Raw genomic sequence first — 13,773 nt, 5'->3', positions numbered from 1 at the left:
TCCAGAGACGGAGTAGGGCCCCCCGCAGGCGGCGCGGGGCCCTCGAGGGGCACCGCCATCCCGCCAGACGGCAGCACGGCGGCCTCCAAGATGCCAACACCGGCGCCCACGGCACGCTCTTCTCACGTTGTGCGTGACGAGCAGCGCCGCCCTGCTGGAGACCCTGGGCGCCGTCCTGGGAAGAGTCCCATGCGCCCTTCACATGATGAGGAAGGCCAGCATGCGCGCCGAGGTGCTGACAGAGATGGCAAACGACTGCGGGGCCGTGATGCGGCTCCTTCTAACGCGGTAAGAAGTCGAGGTGCATCGCGGTCCACCCAGCTTTCGCCACCACCCACGCCAGCGGAAGCCCTAGCGCGTGGAGCTGCTCCTCGATTTTCCTCCCTCCGCGGAGAAGCTCGACAAATGGAGGGCCACCGTTCGGAGCCTCGTCGGCATCGCCAACAACGACGAGTTGTGGCCGTCAGGTCCTGTAGGCCATCGCTCCGTCGGGCCACCGCACGCCAGCAGAGGCCAGGCCAGAGGCGATGCAGCCACGGTGCACTCCCCTCCTCCATCCCGACCACCACGGGTGGCGGTCCGTCGTGAGGCCACTCATGATGATATCTCCATAGCATCGTCCGACCCGCGAACCCATCGCTGCCAATGCCAGGTTCTTTGGGAGCGATTTCATGAAGACGCTCGAACTACTATCGAGCGCCGGCACGACGCGCGCGACCAGTCGGTTAGGCGGGCGGGGCCCACTACGGACCACCCAGCACCGGGGGGCTACGGTGGCCTACCGTACGAGGTAGGTTGTCCGTCCTTCACTCACGAGCTGCGGTAGTTCCAGTGGCCCTCCCACCGCACGTTCAAACCCGACATTGGCGAAAAGTACAATGGCAAGACTCACCCGTCGAAGATCCTCAGCATCTACACCATCGTGATGCAGGCTGCTAGGGCCCACGATGACAAGGTGCTTGCCAATTACTTTCTGTTGGCCCTTAAGCCCAATGTTATGTCATGGTTGATGCACTTGCCGATAAACTCCATTTCTTTTTGGTCGGATCTGTGTCATGAGTTTGTTGGCGCCTTTACTGGAGGCCACCAAGCTCAGGGCCAGGCAAGTGATCTGCATATCATCCCCCAGAAGGAAGGAGAAAACTTGCGCAAGTACATCCAAAGGTTTAGCCGAGTGCAGTACAACATCCCCGATGTTCATCCTGCCGACGTGATCATTTCATTCCATCAGAATGTTCACAATCTAAGATGCGTGAAGAGCTGGCAATGAACAAGGTCAGGGATGTGGCCGAACTTTATGTTCTGGCTGATCGATGTGCTCGCGCTGAATAGGGAAGGAAGTACCTCGGCAACGACGCCGGCGCGGAAACTGACTCCATGGATGATACCGCCGCCCCAGCGAAGAAGGGCCGGCGCCGTAACAGAAAGCGTGGTAGCAAGAACGTGCTTGCCGTCGAGGGATCCAACGACACCGGCGCCACCAAGAAGCCCAAGGCAAGTGACCCCGGCAAGGAGGTTGTCGGGTGCGCCGCTTGCCGGGCCTTGGCGGCTGTCGACAAGCCAGGAGGCTCCGACAAGCAGTATTGCAAGATCCACCGCACCAAAGGCCACGATCTCCAGAGCTACCGGCAAGTAGATATGCTCGCTAAGAAGAAGAAAGCCGAGTATGAGAGGCAGGACAAGGAGAAGGGTCAAGAGGGTGCCGAAGGATCCGGCAAGAAGCATGGTGGCAAAGGAGGCCGCCGCGGCAAAGATAATCAGCAAGAGAGGCCCGCTCAGGGCCGCGACAAGAAGCTGAAAGATGATGATCATGACGAGGGCGATGAGTCCGGCGACCACGAGTTCCAGAAAGCCATAGAAGCCATGTGCGTCGATGGTGGCACCTCGCTGCATACATCCCACCGCCAGCTCAAGCAGTGGGCGCGTGAGATCACAGCGGTGGAGCTATCAGTCGATGCACGGAAGCCGCTGAGGTGGTCCAGCACGCCCATCATCTTTGACACCGAGGACCACCCTGACCGCACTACCGTGGTCGGGTGCTTGCTGTTGTTGGTCTGACCAACAATCAGCAACCTCAAGGTGACGAATGTGCTGGTTGATGGCGGGGCCGGTCTGAACTTGATCTCGCCCATTGTGATCAAGAGGCTGCAAATTCCTGATGGAGACCTCGAGGCGACGGGCACGTTCCAAGGGGTCATCCCAGGGAGGAGTCAGCCGAAGGGAAAGGTCACGCTGCCCATGACATTTGGAGGCGAGCTAAACCACAGAACCGAAAGGATTGTCTTCGATGTAGCCAAGATCCCCTTGCCCTATAACAGGATCCTCGGCCGCCCGGCGCTAGCCAAATTCATGGTGGCTTCACATTACGCCTACAACATGTTGAATATGCCCGGGCCGATGAAGATCATCACTGTCCACTCCGACAAGAAAGATGCGTTGCTTTGCTCCGACCAACTCTACCGGGAAGCAGTTGCAGCAGCTGCCGCCAAGGCACCTGCTCCTGCCGACGGAGCCCCGGGAGGGAAGAAGACCGGTGAGACCCCTCGCACCTACTCCGGCAAGCACACCTCTTCGGGGTGTTGCGCTCCCGTTGAGGAAGTGCCAGAGAGCTCCACCGGCAAGAGCAAGAAGTCCAAAGCTGCACCACCAGAGACCAAGAAGGTGCCCATCAACGAGGATGGCACGGGGGGAGCTTTCACCATAAGCTCCACCCTCGACAGCAAATAGGAAAGCGAGTTCGTCACTTTCCTGCGGGCAAATGTCGATGTGTTTACATGGCAAGCTTCCGACATTCCCGGCGTTCCCAGGGAAGTGATTGAGCACCATCTTGCTGTCTGTCCTCATGCACGGCCAGTCAGGTAGAAGGTCAGGAAGCAAGCTCTGGAGAGGCAGGAGTTCATCACAGAGGAGATCAGAAAACTAGAGGCGGTAGGCTTGGTAAGAGGATTACTCTAGCCGACGTGGTTGGCCAATCCGGTAGTGGTGCGCAAGGCAAGTGGGAAGTGGAGGCTGTGTATTGATTACACGGACATTAAGAAGGCTTGTCCAAAGGATCCCTTCCCGTTACCGCGCATTGACCAGATTGTTAACTCCACAGCTGGGTGTGACCTGTTATGATTCCTCGACGCCTACTCCGGATACCACCAGATCTTCATGACTAAAGAGGACGAGGAGAAGAAAGCATTCATCACCCCATGTGGTACGTATTGATTGTTATGGATGCCTTTCGGGTTGAAGAGTGCCGGCTCAACCTTTGCAAGGGCGGTCCAAATTGGTTTTGAGCCTCAGCTACATAGACATATGGAAGCTTATATGGATGACATAGTGGTCAAAACCAAGGACAAAGCAACCCTTGTGCAAGATCTGGAGGAGACATTTGCAAACCTGCGCAAGATCAACCTCAAATTGAACCCTAAGAAGTGTGTCTTCGGCGTTCCGTCTGGCAAGCTTCTCAGGTTCTTTGTGTCCCAGCACGGGATTGAAGCAAACCCAGATAAGATCAAGGCCATCGAGCAGATTGAGGCACCCAAACGGATCAAGGATGTGCGTCGGCTCACTGGCTGCGTTGCTGCCATGAGTCGATTCATCTCCAAGTCCGCAGAGCGTGCCCTTCCTTTTTTCAAGATCTTGAAGAAAGCAGGGCCAGTGGAGTGGACCCCAGAGGCCGAGGAAGCGTTGCAGGATTTGAAGAAATACCTCTCCTCTACCCCAGTGTTGGTTGCGCCCAAACCACAAGAACCATTGTTGCTTTATCTAGCGGCACCAAATCAGGTGGTTAGCGCTGCACTAGTGGCGCTGAGAGAGGTCGACAAGAAGGCGGCGGCAGCAGCAGAGTCAGCAGATGGTAAGCCGGAACCCTCTCCGGCAGGGCTCGATCCCGGCAAGACTGAGTCCCCGGCAGAGGCTGACGCCAGTGCTACAGGGCCCACGCGACCAGGTGAACAGGCACAGAAGAAGAAAATGGTACAGCACCCAGTTTACTTCGTCAGCTCCCTCTTGCAGGGGGCTAGGTCGAGGTACTTAGATGTGCAAAAGCTGCTCTTCGGCCTCCTTATGGCTTCGAGGAAGCCGCGCCATTATTCCAAGCACACGAGATCACGGTGGTCACCCACCTCCCATTGCAACGGATACTGCATAACCCAGATGCAACAGGGAGGATCGTGGAATGGGCCCTGGAGCTATCAAGTTTCGGTTTGAAGTTCGAAGTACCTCGACGATTCAGAGCAGAGTCTTGGCGGAGTTTGTTGCAGAATGGACCTCGACGCCGGACGAAGGGGTGCAGGAGACCACTCTCCCCGGCAAGGAAACGAGCCGCAACTGGATGTTGTACTTTGATGGTGCCTTCTCACTACAAGGCGCCGGTGCTGGTGTGCTGCTTGTCGCACCCACCGGAGAGCACCTCAAGTACGTCATCCAGATCCACTTCCCCCAGGAGATGTCAACCAAAAACACCGCCGAGTACGAGGGTTTGCTTGCCGGTCTCAAGATTGCGGCAAACCTCGGAGTTAAAAAGCACATCGTCAGGGGCGACTCATAGCTCGTCGTGAGGCAGATCAACAAAGATTATCAAAGACCATTGATGGAAGCTTACGTAGATGAGGTGACGAAAGTAGAGGAGCGCTTTGATGGTATACAAGCGAAGCATGTCCCTCGGACGGAGAATGACATTGCCGACTACCTGTCAAAGCGCGCTGCCCTCAAGCTACCTGTGGAACCAGGTACTTTTGTGCTTCAGTTAACTCAACTATCCGTTGAGCCGCCAACCGGGCAGAGCAAACGGAGGAAGCTAGGATCCGGCTAGTACTTCCCCACCGAGCTCCCGGGAGCCACGACGAAGATGTTGCCGTGGATGCCGATCCTGCCACGAGGCAACCGATTCCGGCAGGACCTCAGGTCATGGTCGTAGAGACGGCCGCTCCCGTGGCAGAAGAGATGCCTTTGGACCTTGTCGTCGAGCCACATGCTGCGGCATGGGCACAGCACACCGTCCGTTTCCTCCAAAAGGAGAGCTCCCTGAGGAGCAGGAAGAGGCAGAAAGAGTAGCCCACTGGTCTGCTCTATACCAATTCATTGATAACGTATTGTACAGAAAAAGTCCGAACGGGGCGAAATTAAAGTGCATCTCCCGGGAGGAAGGACTAAAGCTGTTGGCGAAGATACACGGAGGCATATGTGGCTCCCACATAGGGTCGAGGGCCCTTGCCGGCAAGGCTTTCCGGCAGGGCTTCTTCTAGCCCACCGCCCTCCAGGATGCGACGACACTAGTAACTAAATGTGAAGTGTGCCAGTTCCATTCAAAGAAGCTTGATTAACCAGCTCAAGCCCTTCAAACTATCCCTGTCTCCTGGCCCTTCTCGGTCTGGGGGCTCGACATATTGGGCCCCTTCCCCCGTGCTGTCGGGGGCTTTGAGTACTTGTACATCGCAATCGACAAGTTCACAAAGTGGCCAGAGTGGAAGCAGTGAGGAAGGTGACAGCGCAGTCAGCCATAAAGTTCTTCAAGGGACTAGTGTGCCGTTTTGGGGTGCCCAATAGGATCATCACCGACAACGGCACACAGTTCACAAGCCATGCCTTCATGTAATACATTGAGGATCTCGACAGCAAGGTCTGTTTTGCTTCCGTGGCACATCCACGGAGCAACGGCCAATCGGAGAGAGCAAATGCTGAAGTTCTGCGAGGCTTAAGAATGAAGACTTTTGACAGGCTGCGCAAGAGTGGAAGGCACTGGATTGATGAGTTGCCGGTGGTTCTTTGGTCGATCAGAACGACGCCAAATCGAGCCACCAGCCAGACACCCTTTGCCCTGGTTTACGGGGCAGAAGCAGTTCTCCCCACATAACTCATATAAGGGTCACCTTGAGTGCTCGCTTATGATGAGGTTGAGCAAGAGCGATTGCAGCAAGATGACACGACGCTCCTTGAGGAAGATCGTCTCCGGGCGGCTATGAGAGAAGCATGCTACCAGCAAGCCTTGCGTCGCTACCATAGCCGCAAGGTTCATGCCCGGAGATTTGAGGAAGGCGACCTTGTTCTTCAGCATGTATAGTTGGCCAAGAATTCCAACAAGTTAATGCCAAAGTGGGAAGGCCCTTATTGGGTAACACGACTCACCAGGCCCGGCGCAGTCCGGCTGGAGATCGAAGATGTCGTCCCAGTTAGTAAATCCTGGAACATCAAGCATCTCCGCAAGTTTTACCCATAAGGCGCGGCTGCCGGGCATCCCGGCAAGCCACCCTTTTGTTCAAGCCTTGCCGGCAAGGCATGTACCCTTTGTACAAAGCCAGGCGCAGACCTTGAGCATAAATAAACGAAGCGCTGGTGCCCTAAGCTATAGTATGCATGCTAGGTTAGGTCTCTTCCTTGGTTAGGGTTGATAGTGCTTAGCGGAGGCTAACCCCTAGCTTAGAGGTCGAGTGCTCGTCTCTCTGTTCTTCTCTATCTTCTTTGGTTCGCAGGGCATATAAGTATTCTTGCCGAGATATTTTTGGAGAAGGGTGACGGAGCGGCATCCAGGCCCCGGCAAGCCAAAGTTTCCGGGGGCTGCAAGGACAAGGATCCATCCGCGGCAAGACAAGGTCGCTGGGGGCTGCAGATCCAGATAAGTTCTCTATCCTCTATCATGCATTTTGTTATGGACTGGGGTATGTGAATCCTCGTTTTATCCCTTGTCTTCCGTGCTCCCCTCTTTCCGTACCCCAGGACTATCTCCTGGGGATGGATTTGGTCGTAGTCGCGGCAGCAAAGAAGAGGAACGAGGAGCCTAAGCCCACCTCATCCCTGCCTCCGCCAAGGGCGTGAGAAAGGTCGAGCGAAGTGGGGAGACGGCAAGTCCTGTTACCGGGCGAAAAATGTTTGTCTTAAATAACGAGGATTCACTCCTTGTCGTGAGTTCCACCCGCGAACGAAAAACCCGGCAAATATCCCTTTTTCATTAAAAAACATCCCTTACAGGTACAGTTCATACGAGATGAAAAACATGAGCGAGGGGATTACAAGTTCTAAAGTTAACAAAGGTCCGAAGGCTTACAAGACTAAAAAGAGATAAGATGCCCGTAATCCCTTTCTTGTCCCTCTCCTCAGGAAATGGAACAAGAAAGCAGAACAGAAAAAGAGGCACCTAGGCAAGGTAAGAGCAACAGAAGACCCCAAGAGAACATGCCAACAGTTTCCTAGGAGATGGTCGGCGGTGGTGGCAACGGGGAAAGAGCTGGAAGATGAGGCAGCGGCCCGTCGATGAAGGCGTCGGTGCCCGCGTACTCCGACTTGACGGCCCACCACCCACCTTCCTCGCCTTCCCCGGCTTCCCTACGCCTACCGCCCAAGGAGGCAGCCCCGAGAAGTCCAAGAAGCTGGCCCCGCCCCCGGCGGGTCCCGCCGGATGAGCGGCCAGGTGCAGATGCTGCTGCTGTCGCACCCGCCTAGGCGCGGGGCATCTGACGCCTAGTTGGACTCGTCCATGTCATCTGCCTCGCTGTCCTCCTCATCACTCCCGCTCGAGGAAGTGTTCCCGTCATCGGAGGAGCTCTCCACGCAGCACTTCAAGCGAGTTCCAAGATCTCCAAAGACCTTGACGGAGAGCAGGCCGTTCTCCATTAATTTGAAGAATAGAACCAGCCCCACCGTCAAGTTGTGGACGCGGTCAAAGGTCTTCCACCCTCGGTGAAGATACATGACATGAGGGGCGCGGAACTCGATGTCGGCCCATGTGTCGCTGATCCCGCAACCCCTCATATGAAGCCGCAGCACCTGCGGCGGGTCCAGCTCCATCTCCCGTGCAAATGGAGTCGGGAGGCAAAGACGACGACGCGGTGGCTGGCGCAGCCTGACAAAGAACTCGCAAGGGTTGTCCCCGACGTGGCCCTCCATCGGAGGAGGGGCCGCTGGCGGAGGCGAGGCCGATCTGCAGCCCCGTCCTCCTCTCCCTTGAGCGCCAGGACGGCCTCGACCTCGCCCCCTCCCCCTCCCTCTCGTGGCCGGCTCCGCCGCTACGAGCTCTTGGGGAGGGGCGATGCGTTGTCAAGCCGAGACCCTCGCCGCCACCGATGAAGCATCGCCATGCCCCCTCACCATGGCAGAAGAAAGCAGGAAGTGGGAATGGGGAGAGGCAGATAGCGAAGGATTGAGAGGCATCGTTCCTCCCGCTCCCCTCTTTATAAAGGGGCGGGGGCGAGGCTCGGCCGCCCCCTCTCGGCCAATCTAGCCCGTTTAAGTGAAAGCAAGCGGGGCCGTCGATCGCCCTCCCCGCTCCATTGAAGGTGCATGGAAATCAACCCACGCACACGCATGACTCCCCACATCCCGCGCGCCTATCATTCGCTCGGCATCATGCATGCAGCGAACGTGGCGCAAGGGATGGGCGCGATGAGACGCGTGGAGCGACGGTTCCCTAGCGAGGGCAGTAAATGAGCAGCGGCCCTGCGGTCTCGAAGAGACACGCAAGCCGCCTCTTTACTGTCCACCACGGGATGACGCCAGCACGCTTCCGTCATGCGCGTGCACACGACTCCCACCTCGCGTGTTTAACGTGCGTCGTGGGGAAGCGCAGCGGACGGAACAGTTACCACAGTAAAATCTGCCCGGCCTGCCCGTGTACCGTTCTGGGCCTGGCCCAACAACGTGTCGCGCTTATGTATGGCCCAGGCCCGGGGGCTCCTATCGGTGTACAAAAGTAGGGGCTCTCCTTTTGACCCCTTTACTTGTGCACGGGCAGTCAGAGCCACGCGTCATTGCCACACATAGCAGGGCAAGGGAGGGAAGCCGGAGAGAAGCCGGAGGCTCAAGATGAACAAGACAACATCAAGGACCAAGGCCACAAAGTGCAGATCGGTGAAGCGGGTTTCCCCGGCAAGACCCTTGCCGGGGGCAACCTCAGCAGCCCCGACAAGGCCCTTGCCGGGGCAGCTCGCCCACACCGGCTGAGCGAGCCTCCCTTGAACCCACGGCCTCCAATGTCAACAAGCACGTTGGACTAGGGTTCGGGAGGCACCTCCGTGGTGGCATGCAGATCTTTGTGAAGACATAGGATGCTCAAGATCAGATGAGGATTGGAAGGCAATACTCCTTGCCAAGATCCTTACCAAAGGAATCCACAAGACCCATGGGAAGACCCTTGCCGAGGACGCCAGCGCGCCACGGCAGGTCCCTTGCCAGGCCACCTGGTAAGACCCTTGCCGGGCCACCCGACAAGACCATTGCCAGAGGCGACGGCAGGGCCACTGCCAGACCCGCACCAACCAACTCCCCGCCGTTGTTCGCATGCAGCTGCCAGCCCAACCAGCTGGGCAGGCACCTGCGTGGCACATGCAGCTTCCAGGCCAACTCAGCATGCACCTGTGTGGTGGCATGCATATCTTCCTGGAGGCTCCACCACCGCGCCACCTCAGCTACTTGCCTGCCTACATGGTACTGCATGCATCGCTGGCCAGGGTGTGTGTCGAAACGAGGAGGAGCAGCGACAGATGGGACGGGCCTCGCTCCCATCTCCGATAAAGTGAGGGACACCTAAGCCATGCATTTATTGCATCTTGTCCGGTAATACGGGCGATAAGCTCACAATACTGTAGGCCTTCCACCTATGTGTGACACTGTAGCATCCCCTTCGCCTATAAAAGGAGGCCTGTGGCATACAGGGAAGGGATTCGGCTCTTTCGAACCACGCAGCACCCGTAGCTAGTTCAAGAGCTCAAGAACACTCAATACATCCACCAAGCAAGACTAGGGTTTTACGCATCCTTGCGGCCCCAACCTGGGTAAACGATCCCCGTGTCAATTACTAATCCTGCTCTTCTCACAACCCTGTGCCCCGCAACCATAGTAGGGATTCTTGTGATCCCATAGGTGTCGTTTCCCACCGACAGATTTCATGAATGTATTTGTTGGAATATGTGTCGATGACATCTCAAACAAAATTTTGCGTGCAATGTGTGTGAAATGGAGGCCTATCCATATTGTATACAGAGGGCCGGGTGATCCACGAGAAGAGAGGGAGGGGTCTTAGATATCGATAGAGTCGAAGAGAGGATTAAGTGGGGGGGTGCGAGATCAATGAAGAGAGCCATCAAAATTGTGTGTGTGTGTGTGTGTGTGTATGTGTGTGTGTGCAAGTCAAAGATATAGGGCGACTGACCTACCAGAACGTTAGAGGGCACATGTCAAGTTTGTGTGTGGCAGGGAGACATGACTAGAGCGCTCGATGTATCGATGTGTGTGTGTGTGGGAGGGGGTGGGGAAGCGGTAGGCAGAGTCCTAACTATAGAGGTAGAACGACTTGTATATGTGTTGAGAAGGAAAGACTCAGCTATGTCTTGAGGGAGATCGGTCACCATCCATACATAACTGAAGGACGGGAAATAGGATGGGACAAAGAGAGAGAGAGAGAGGAGAGAGAGAGGGACGGAGAAGGGTAGGGTGTTGGATGGGTGATGGAGTTGCTTCTCGAAGATGGTGGGAGAGGCCTACTAGACAAACTAAGGGTGGAACTGCAATATTTATCAATAAGAGTGGGGATATGTTTCTGTGTGTGCATGTGCGTGATAGATCTGTCGAGACGCATCCATGGATGATGAAGGGGAACCATGTGTTTGGTAAGCAAACCTAACTAGATCGATAGATCAATTGTTGTTTTTCGGAGGAAGGGAGAGACATAACTAATGAGGTAGATCGATCGATGCATGGGGAAAACGAGTTATAAGGACCTAGCTAGCTATATGTATAGCGGGAGATCAGTTGGTGTACGTCCATTTGTTAGAGGCAAATAAGGCCCAGCGAGACGGATAGACAGAGATAATGGAGCTAGGAGGTGGTGCGAGAGGCCCGGCTACTAGCTAGATAGGGGGAGGAGTGTGCGGTTGTGAGATCGATGAAAAGAGGGGCAAGAGTTTACACGTGTGGGACCGTATGAGAGACATGAGGCAAGGACACATAAAGGAGGAGATTGAAGGTGCATGTGTATGTTGTAGGCAGACATCGCTGGAGAGGTTTATCGATCGGTGTGTGTCGGAAAGGAATTGTGGAGACTGTGGGAGAACGACCTAAAGAGAGAAAAATGAATGCGCGCGATGGATAGAATGCTGAGGGAGGGGAGGGCGAGGATGGCGTGTGCATGCATGAGGGAAATTTGTGGTAGCTACAAAGGTTAGAGGATTGTGTGGGTGTAACAGACTAACAAAGATCATAATTTGATATGAAAGTGGATTCATATATTTGAATAGGAGATCATAGTGTTTGAAACATATGCATGCAGGAATATAGTGGTGATACGCGTGTTGTGGTTTTGCACATGTTATACCATAATGTGATAATGCATGGCGTTTGCAGCTCACAGCTAAATGTCGAACAATCTAAACCATACTATACATCGAACAATCTCACATTTTATTTGAATTTGTGATAATGTTGGCATTTGCAGCTTACAACTAAATATCGAACAATCTAAACAATATTATATATCGAACATTCTCACATTTTATTTGAATTTGTGGTAATGTCTGGTGTTTGCAACTCACATCTAAATACTTGTAGGCGCAGGGGGCGGGGCACCATACATAATGTGATAAACACATTATACATATGAGACATGGTTTAGATTTTGAAGATCTAGCTAGAGCTTGAAATGTACTATGACTTGAAATCAACATAAAGTGGATTCAAAAAATCGAGTTTGAGTTCATATAGTACACATAGTTCATATGTAACTCGAGACTAATCATGTGGTGTGCTGTGAAGATAATACACAAATGATGGTTTAACTTGGCAATAATGATGATTGTAGATCTTATTAAAATAGAGAAACAAATTAAAATGCTTTGACTTCACAACAATCATTATTTTAGATCTTATTAAAATAGAGAAACGAATTCAAATTTGGTTCAAATTGAAGCGGTAGTATATACGTTTGGAATGCACTAAAACGTTCACTTGATTAGTAGGTTGCATGCATTATACACGTAGCGAAATATTTTAATTGAACATAACATGAATTCAAAGTTTTGAATGACATTTGTAGTGTGAATTGATTTGGTACAATACTCGTTAGGCTTGTCCGGAAGTTTCAACCCGCGCCTCGTTAGCCCGAAATATTTAAGATATATCTTTGTCTCGTTGTGCTCTGACAACACCATCAATCTCAACCGTGCCTTGCTATTCCAAAATTACAACACGCGTGAAAACTCCCACCTCCTGTGAAATCCCGACACGCGAAATGCCCGTGGTACCCTTGAACCGAAAGAACCGCCTCAAATCGATGGGGGTACTTTCGTAACTTACCCCATATTTCAGACAAGCGCGTCCCTAAGCCATGGTTCCCCACTCCCATCCATCGTACAGCGAGGCTGCAATAACCCGTGAAGCCCCACACCCTCCTCCGTCCGCCACCCAGCCGGAGCCTCTTCCCCAACGACGTCATCCACAGCAACACCTCGACGTCCCTCATCCACCGTACCGGATGAGGATCCGTCGTCGATCTGGTCGTCCCGCCGGTTCAGCCACTCCGTCCCGCCGGTTCTCCTCGTCTTTCGCGCCACCTCCATTCCCACACCACCGTCTTCACCTGCACTACCGAAAGAGCATCATCATAATCGTTTCCTTGGATGAAGCTGCGACCTAATCGGCACCACCAAAGAGGTTGTACACTAATCACCGCATTTTCTTCTTGATTCGATCTCAAAGTGCTGCCGGCGCTCGGTTCCGAGCCGACACAGCGCGGCTCCATCCACGGCGGCGTCGCCGGACACTTCCTCCACGGTGTCGCTCCCTCTGTGGTGACGTCCACATCAGTAGGAGTTGCTGCTGCTTTAACTCTCACTCGCGCTGCTGCTCTGCTCTTGCTCTCGGTCCCCTGCCTGGTCTGCTCTTGCTATTGCTCTTGCTCGTGCTGCTGCTCTCGCTCTTTCTCTTGCTTGCGATGCTGCTCCGATTTAGCTACACTTCAGTCGACTGAATCGACTTTTGGGTCAGTCGGTTTTCAGGGGGTGGGGGCTCGCCGGAGTTAAGGAAGAACCAGCCGCAGCAGGGAGGGGGGCACACTGGAGAGGTACCCCACTATCTATCTTAGGGTTCAGGGTGGGGGCAGTGTTCGCCGGCGGTGGTGGGGCGGTGGTGTGGGATTGCCAGAGAAAAAGCTCGGCACGGGGGGCCTAGAGGGATGGCCGGGGCGGCAGCGGACTAGCGGTGGGGAGTGTTTTCGGGGCGGGCAGGGCGGCACTGTCGTGGTTCTAAGTCTGAAAGTAGTGTAGGGGGGTAGGAATGGAGAGGCAAGATCTTAGCTATGGAGTAGTTGTATACGCAATAGGTTTACGAGTTCAGGCCCTTCTCGGAGGAAGTAACAACCCTATGTCTCGGAGCCCAGAGGCGGTCGACTGGGTTATGCGTGTACGAGTTACAGGGGTGCGAACCCTTTACACCGAGGAGGGGGTGGCTTATATAGAGTTTGCCAGGCCCCTCCGGCCCTCAGTTATGCATGGTTTAAGATACATTAAGATCGGGCGTTACTGGTAATGCCACAAATAAAGTGCTATGATGACCATAAAAGCTACTCAATGATCGATTGTCTTCGAGTCCGTCGAGTGGAACACTTCTGAGTCGATTGACAGGTGGTTTCTTCTAGAGATGTCCTTGGGGAGGGTAGTTTGGACAGGTCCATGACCCTACCCTAGGTACATAGCTTCATCATTAGCCCCCGAATGGATCGAGGTTTGAGTGGGGAAGGAGTTGAGAACTCTTTCGACCCATTTTTCGTGATATGAGTATATCTTGTTCTGGATCCATGAACCT

The sequence above is a fragment of the Triticum dicoccoides genome, chromosome 2B (genome assembly GCF_002162155.2).
Source record: "Triticum dicoccoides isolate Atlit2015 ecotype Zavitan chromosome 2B, WEW_v2.0, whole genome shotgun sequence".
In the NCBI taxonomy this organism is placed as follows: Eukaryota; Viridiplantae; Streptophyta; class Magnoliopsida; order Poales; family Poaceae; genus Triticum; species Triticum dicoccoides.
This window is presented reverse-complemented; position numbering follows the sequence as displayed.